Raw genomic sequence first — 7967 nt, forward strand, 5'->3', positions numbered from 1 at the left:
ATGGGGAGAAATAGGGAATGAAAAGTTTTTTGAAAATACATTGCCATTAAGTCAGTTTTGAAGGTAGAACTACGAAAATTGGTATTAGTTGTCTGGTCAAAATGAAAAAAAAAAAAGTCTTTCAGAGTATTTTAAAATTCGACTGCTTAGTGGGTAAAGCAGTGGGTGATGGGTTTTTTGAAAAATAAATTATTATTAAAGATCTACTAAAGAATTTATATGAAAATTAGGATTCGATTCCTCGGTTAGGAACTTTAAAAAAAACTTTCGGTTCAGTATTTCTGGAAGTCCAGTCCCCTAAGAGGATGAAGTATGGAATGAAAAGTGTTATGAAACGATTTCATTATGAAACCTTTTCAAAGTAAAATCTTTGAATGTTTCTATTTGGCTCCTCCCTTGCAAATTAAAAAAAAGTGTCACATTCTTTTAGGAAATTCAATCCCTTAGGCATGAAATACGTATGAAAACTTTTAAGAAAATATTTCTTTATATTAAAGAAAATTTGAGCTAAATCTATGAAAACAGTTATTTGATATATCGGTTATATACAAAGAAATGTGTGTTAGGGAATGAAAGTTTCCACGGAAATATCATCACAAGAACACAAAAGACTTGATAAATAGTAACCTCGAACTCAACCTACCAGAATCGCTTTTCGATCAGAAGTACATTCTGGGAAGTCCATGCTTCTGTGTCCTTAACTAGAAGGAAAAGCTTAGAAACTAAACTCCTCCCAAATAGGCCATTAAGGCCCAATGGTACCGACAGGCCGCCGTGTCATACTCAGCCCACAGGTGTAACTGGACGCAAATAGGGTGGGGGCGTGGGTGGGGGGGGGGGGGGGGGGGGCATGTGTTCAGCATACCGCTCTCTCGGCCGTATGTCAGTTTCCGAGACTGGAGCGGATACTTCTCAGTCAAGTAGTTCCACAGTTTGCCTCCCAAGAACTGAGTGTACCCCGCTTGCCCACAGCGCTCAGCAGACCGGATGGTCACCCATCCAAGTACTATCCCAGCCCGACAGCGCTTAACTTCGGTGCTCTGACGGGAACCGGTGTTACCACTGCGGCAAGACCGCTGGCAAAAGTTTAGAAGGCGTTGCGATTTGTGGAGAACATAAAAATTCCATTACAGAAAAACAAAAAGAAATTCTGAGCGGGCCGTATAGTTTACACGAGCGAACCAGCGAGCTTACTGCTACTGGAAGACATATCCGCTAAGTGTATCACCAATCGCACAGGCAAGAAGTTAGATTTTACGCAGTTAACTGAGCAAGCAGATTGTAGATGTGCACATAAAACTATTGACCATCTGTAAGTCATGAATGAAAACGTAGATTAGAGTGACGAAAGATCGACTCATTATCGACGTGCTTCTAACGTCAGATGAATGATTACTAAATAATGAATGGAATAATGAGGGCTCCAATGAATATCGAGGAGTATTTAGGATCGCTAACGGTATTTTACTTCCTGATTTGTCGTCCTGCGTCCCACAAGGTATCGCAGTGAATCTTAAGAGATCGTGCCAATAAAGGTCTGTCGACAAGGATACGGTACTTCATTTGGCAATCTTGTTCTCCCATCGTATGCTCCAATAGTAATAGTATAATTAAAGCAGCGGTTTACCATGAGTACGCCATGCCGCGACATACTGCAAAGTACTTCGAAAGCGGGAATCTCTCATACTGCTTCTCTGTAGATCACTGTTGGCAACCAACGAAATACTTTTGTTTATACTTTCAACGTCTCAATATTATATGACCTGTTATCGTGGACTAACCATGGCTTGTCAGTGAGACATCATATCAAAGACTCTAATATACGAAACCGGACAAGTAGAAGTAGGACTCGCGGTCTGAGGGTCCTGCATTAAATTATATGGATGGGTGATTCAAGTACAGATTTTGAAGAGTCATTTCGCGAGTAGCAAATTATGTGACAAATGGTCGTATGTCTTGGTTGTAACGGCTCAGAAGCTTAAATTTTTGTATTTTGTATAAGTAAATGTGTCTGCTTCGTGTATCAGTACCTGCTTGGAAAGGAAAAGAGCCATTGCAATACATGCCGGGCACAGCTAGTAAGTAAATAAAGATAAATAACATCAGCTATAAGTATCAAGTGGAAGATTATATGGTCCCTTTCAAACACTAAGATACAATTTGGCTTATGTAAAAAAAAAAAGAAAAAATACAGCTTCCATTAGATTTAGGGAGGATGTCATGCCTTTAAACCTGAGTAGAGAAATAGTCAAAGATATTTAGTGTCAAGGAACTATTCGCAAGTGCCGTAACGGACGTCCTCAAATTATATATTAAGATAAATAAGAAGTCAGGTATGTTATTGGTACTTATCTAAACCACGTCACTTTAGCTAATGACATCATGCAGATTCATTCTAATGCAGTTAAAACTTTGGCAGCTAATAAAAGAACTCATAAGATTACGTTCATGATAATCAGCACAACACAATGAAAGTGTACAAGTTAATAAGGGGGTCATAGAACGAGTAAGTAAACTTTAGCTGTTTGGATAGTTAAAGACATAGACGAGATGGACAGAATGAGAAGTAATCATAGGATTAAAAATGGGAAACATCGATCCATGAGCTTTATTGAATTGCGTCATACTGCTGCGATAAGGCATGAGGGCTATTCGGAAAGTAAGAAATGATCGGTCGTGAAATGAAAACTGCAATGAAAATCAGATCCATTCTTACACGTATGTGTTGGGCAGCATCTCTAGGATGCCCGTAGATAGTGTCACATCACTGTTCTCAGTTCTGATCGCACAGTGAGCACGTAAAGATGCCCAGAAAACAGTCTCTCTCGCCATGCATGGGACCCTACAGAGAGAGACTTCGACTGGTTTCATGCAACCCTGCGTTACGTAACTGTCATGCAGTTTCTTCTTCAAGACAATTCTCGGCCGCACTCTTCAGGGGTAATGGAGATTCTCCTGCAGCGTTTTCGATGGGAAGTGTTTGATCATGCACAATACAGTCCATAATTGGCTCCCCATCTCTTTCATCTCTGCTCACGTGAACCGCTGGCTATGAAGGCAACATTTTGGCTCAGACAACGAGTTGTAGACCAGTATAGAGAATTGATGGAAAGCACAGGTGGCTGTCTCCTGAGACGAGGGTGTTAGAAAATTGCTACAACGTTGCGCCAAATGTCTAAGTCCGAGATACGACTATGTAGAGAAGCAGCTGGAAGATGTAGTTAATTGTTGCAAACGGAAAATTTTTGATTTATATAGTGGCTTCCATTTCGCGCCCGATCTGACGTTACTTTCCGAATAGCCTTCGTATGTACAGGATGGGACAGCAAAAAGTGGCCCACAGAACAGAGTTCCAAGTGTAACCTCCGCGACACAGCACTCTTTAAAGCCTGTGCTATGGTAAGTGAGCGGTATTCACCTTATGAGAAAGGATTTTCGTATAGATATCGACCGCGTGTACCTGAATGGTGGCAAATCAGACGTACATCTACTCTGTAATAACAATGATCAGTCAAGTAAGTTCGAAATGCAATTACACGTCAGGATGGATCAAAAGCAACCCAGAAGATGCTACCAATTTGATAATAATACGGTCGCGAGCCTAATTAGGCATTAACTGAGTTTCTTCCCCTGTACAAGTTGGTATATATTCATGCAAAACACCAAGTTGTAACACTGCATAATATAGTAGAATTTTAGAACCATAAAATCTCTTGAACTGATAGTTTCACGTTCTGTACTGATATGGAAACCCATGAATACATAACACTACATTATAATGTATACTACAAAACTTTATACTGTCTATTGATTTGATTAAAATCGGGCATAGGTTACCCCAGAAATTGCAATTTCGTGCCACACCCACAAAATGTCAATTTTGATAAAGATAAAACACTGATAAATTTTGACTTTTATATTGACTTTAACTTTTGCTGGTCAAACCAATTTAGAACACTTCAGAATTCAAATGAATGAGGGGGGACTCCGAAACTGTTAGGGGGGGACCCCGAAACTGTTATGATCACTGTATTTTTAAAAAAATGATTACTGAATTTATTATGCGTTCCAGATTTCCAGTATATAAGTTGCTACTCTTTTCCTATTATTTACTGCTCATTTAAATGCCTTTAAATCTGTATCGAAATAATAAACTTCATTATTATATCAATAATAAAGTTATCTTTCAACTTCGTTAGGCATTCGTTATTCATTTACTGGTTCATTAACAAAACATTTCTTTAAAAACCATTCTAATATAGCTAGTTCTGCAAATGATTATTATTAACACAAATTTTAATTTTCATTTCGGGACACTCGAATTGCACAACATTTGGAAGGACCCTGTCTAGGTTAGTTGCGAGGATAATTAAATGATGGAAAAATTCTGGTAAAATTTAGGTTATTATTGCACCAAACAAACTCAGTTCACTCTCTGATCCATACGAATACAGTACTAAAAGTTTCAACCTGCTAGTATCGATGCGGCGGTTGGCGAGCGGCGAGATGGCGAGGCACAGAGCACACATACAACCACAGCTATGGCTCTTGACCTATCGGCACTTTAATTCTTCTTAGCGTAGCAATACTTTTCCATTTAGTGCCTATGGAATTTTGCCATGCTGTGTGGGCGTTGGAACGGCATACGCGAGGCTCAGTGAAGCTATGTCTTCCAGGAGAGCTTCCTCGCTCCAGAAGGTGTTGCTCAAACCAGTGATAAACTCCAACTACTACTTCTGAGCACGTTGTGCCGTGCAGTGCCCACGCGCATTTTCCCGCGCTCGCCTGCCATCCACCTTTTACCGCTCCCTGACAGACCGGGTATTCACCCGAGGTTTTGCATTCTACATATCCTAACACATTGCCTACGTATGGAGCAGGCGCACAGTTACAATTTTAAACATCTTACAACAGTTCCAACATTTATTACATTTCAATTCTATTACAGTATTACTTGACATTTGACATAAACATTAATATTCACATTGAAACTTATTTACAGTTTTCTTAACATAATGGCATGAAACAAAAAAAATTGAAATCAGAACATCAATTACACAAGTTTATCGAAAAATCAGATGGGAAGAATTACTTATATGTACAATATTACAGAGTCGTTGTTGTTACACAGGGTAGAAGGAAACACAGCAGATAAAGGAAATACTCTACTAACCTGTTTATAGCACATGTTGGAAGGGACCACCATTCATCTCTCGGCACTTTTAGACCTTTATCAGCAAGTTGTTAATGACGGGTCGAAGCTTCACTGCTGGAAATGCTGCAGTCTTATCCAGATGTTCTGCTGCAGTCTTGTAGACTATGAGGCTTGTAGCGATACACCTTGGACTCTCCATTCCTTAGGTTCTCCATGGAAAGTATCCGCACACTGACAGATCAGGTGACCTGAGTGGTCAGGGTGACGTCTGCTACAACGCCGTCAGGCATGAAGATTGTGTAAATGTTCTCCAAGGTTCTGAGGTCTGTATGGCCAGTTGCTCCATCCTCCTGTGAGTACCTTTAAGTCGTTTCCTCCTCCCTTGATGCTGCCAAAAATGATTTCAAAATGTTGCCAATGAAACGCGCCGAAGTCAGCCAATCTTTCAAGTAGTTTTTATTTGCTCCCCCCCCCCTCTCTCTCTCTCTCTCTCTCTCTCTCTCTCTCTCTCTCTCTCACACACACACACACACACACACACACACACACACACACAAATATATATATATATATATATATATATACACTCCTGGAAATGGAAAAAAGAACACATCGACACCGGTGTGTCAGACCCACCATACTTGCTCCGGACACTGCGAGAGGGCTGTACAAGCAATGATCACACGCACAGCACAGCGGACACACCAGGAACCGCGGTGTTGGCCGTCGAATGGCGCTAGCTGCGCAGCATTTGTGCACCGCCGCCGTCAGTGTCAGCCAGTTTGCCGTGGCATACGGAGCTCCATCGCAGTCTTTAACACTGGTAGCATGCCGCGACAGCGTGGACGTGAACCGTATGTGCAGTTGACGGACTTTGAGCGAGGGCGTATAGTGGGCATGCGGGAGGCCGGGTGGACGTACCGCCGAATTGCTCAACACGTGGGGCGTGAGGTCTCCACAGTACATCGATGTTGTCGCCAGTGGTCGGCGGAAGGTGCACGTGCCCGCCGACCTGGGACCGGACCGCAGCGACGCACGGATGCACGCCAAGACCGTAGGATCCTACGCAGTGCCGTAGGGGACCGCACCGCCACTTCCCAGCAAATTAGGGACACTGTTGCTCCCGGGGTATCGGCGAGGACCATTCGCAACCGTCTCCATGAAGCTGGGCTACGGTCCCGCACACCGTTAGGCCATCTTCCGCTCACGCCCCAACATCGTGCAGCCCGCCTCCAGTGGCGTCGCGGCAGGCGTGAATGGAGGGACGAATGGAGACGTGTCGTCTTCAGCGATGAGAGTCGCTTCTGCCTTGGTGCCAATGATGGTCGTATGCGTGTATGGTGCCGTGCAGGTGAGCGCCACAATCAGGACTGCATACGACCGAGGCACACAGGACCAACACCCGGCATCATGGTGTGGGGAGCGATCTCCTACACTGGCCGTACACCACTGGTGATCGTCGAGGGGACACTGAATAGTGCACGGTACATCCAAACCGTCATCGAACCCATCGTTCTACCATTCCTAGACCGGCAAGGGAACTTGCTGTTCCAACAGGACAATGCACGTCCGCATGTATCCCGTGCCACCCAACGTGCTCTAGAAGGTGTAAGTCAACTACCCTGGCTAGCAAGATCTCCGGATCTGTCCCCCATTGAGCATGTTTGGGACTGGATGAAGCGTCGTCTCACGCGGTCTGCACGTCCAGCACGAACGCTGGTCCAACCGAGGCGCCAGGTGGAAATGGCATGGCAAGCCGTTCCACAGGACTACATCCAGCATCTCTACGATCGTCTCCATGGGAGAATAGCAGCCTGCATTGCTGCGAAAGGTGGATATACACTGTACTAGTGCCGACATTGTGCATGCTCTGTTGCCTGTGTCTATGTGCCTGTGGTTCTGTCAGTGTGATCATGTGATGTATCTGACCCCATGAATGTGTCAATAAAGTTTCCCCTTCCTGGGACAATGAATTCACGGTGTTCTTATTTCAATTTCCAGGAGTGTATATATATATATATATATATATATATATATATATATATATATATATATATATATATATATATTACGGATGAGGTGTTTGTTGTGTTACAAATGGCTGTCACGTTGAACATTTGTCCTTAAAGCTTGGAGAGATACTACACTCAGTAAATAAGAGTAAATAACTTACAGAAATGTTTGATATAGCAATGCATGATGCACTATACCTTCAGGTCTCATTCACGCCTAAGGCTGTTAGTTCCCGACGTTCTCGTTGCGTGGCATTCACGAATGAGTTTTTCTGACAATCATCATGGAATCATATAATGGTGCAGAGTGTGTACAATGTTGTTAATGGTTTCATGAATCCAAATCTGCTACAGGAGTATAGAGACAATTCAAGACTAAATAACGCAAGCCACCACCTCAAAGACAAAGTGTTATTAATTGGTACAATCTTTTCACCGAAAATGGGTGCGTATCACTTAGGGCGCCGGATCAGGGTCGGTCGGCAGTCTCTGACGCAGCTGTTTAACAAGTTCGGCAGTATTCGTAGTCTGGGTGAATCAACGAGACGAACCAGCTTATAATTGAGTGTGCCTAAAGTTACAGTGCGGGGGGTACTATAGAATCGCCTGTCATTCAAACCAGAAAAACTGGGACTATTGCAGAGAAGAAAGTGACAAAGGGAAACGAGCTGAGCTTTGTGTTAGAACGTTTAACAAAGTGCAGACTGAAGATGATTTTCTTAGTAAAATTATCTTCACTGACGATGCCACATTCCATACCAGCGCTAAAGTGAATCGTCGACGAGCTTCGACAACGAATA

The 7967-nt window shown here is 42.9% G+C and overlaps 1 pseudogene; it reads right to left on the minus strand.

Moving 5' to 3' along the window:
• Positions 1–963: 963 nt before the first annotated feature.
• On the minus strand, positions 964–1081 carry LOC124712688 (annotated as a pseudogene).
• Between the last annotated feature and the right edge of the window lie 6886 nt (positions 1082–7967).

Source organism: Schistocerca piceifrons, chromosome 8, assembly GCF_021461385.2.
Source record: "Schistocerca piceifrons isolate TAMUIC-IGC-003096 chromosome 8, iqSchPice1.1, whole genome shotgun sequence".
In the NCBI taxonomy this organism is placed as follows: domain Eukaryota; kingdom Metazoa; phylum Arthropoda; class Insecta; order Orthoptera; family Acrididae; genus Schistocerca; species Schistocerca piceifrons.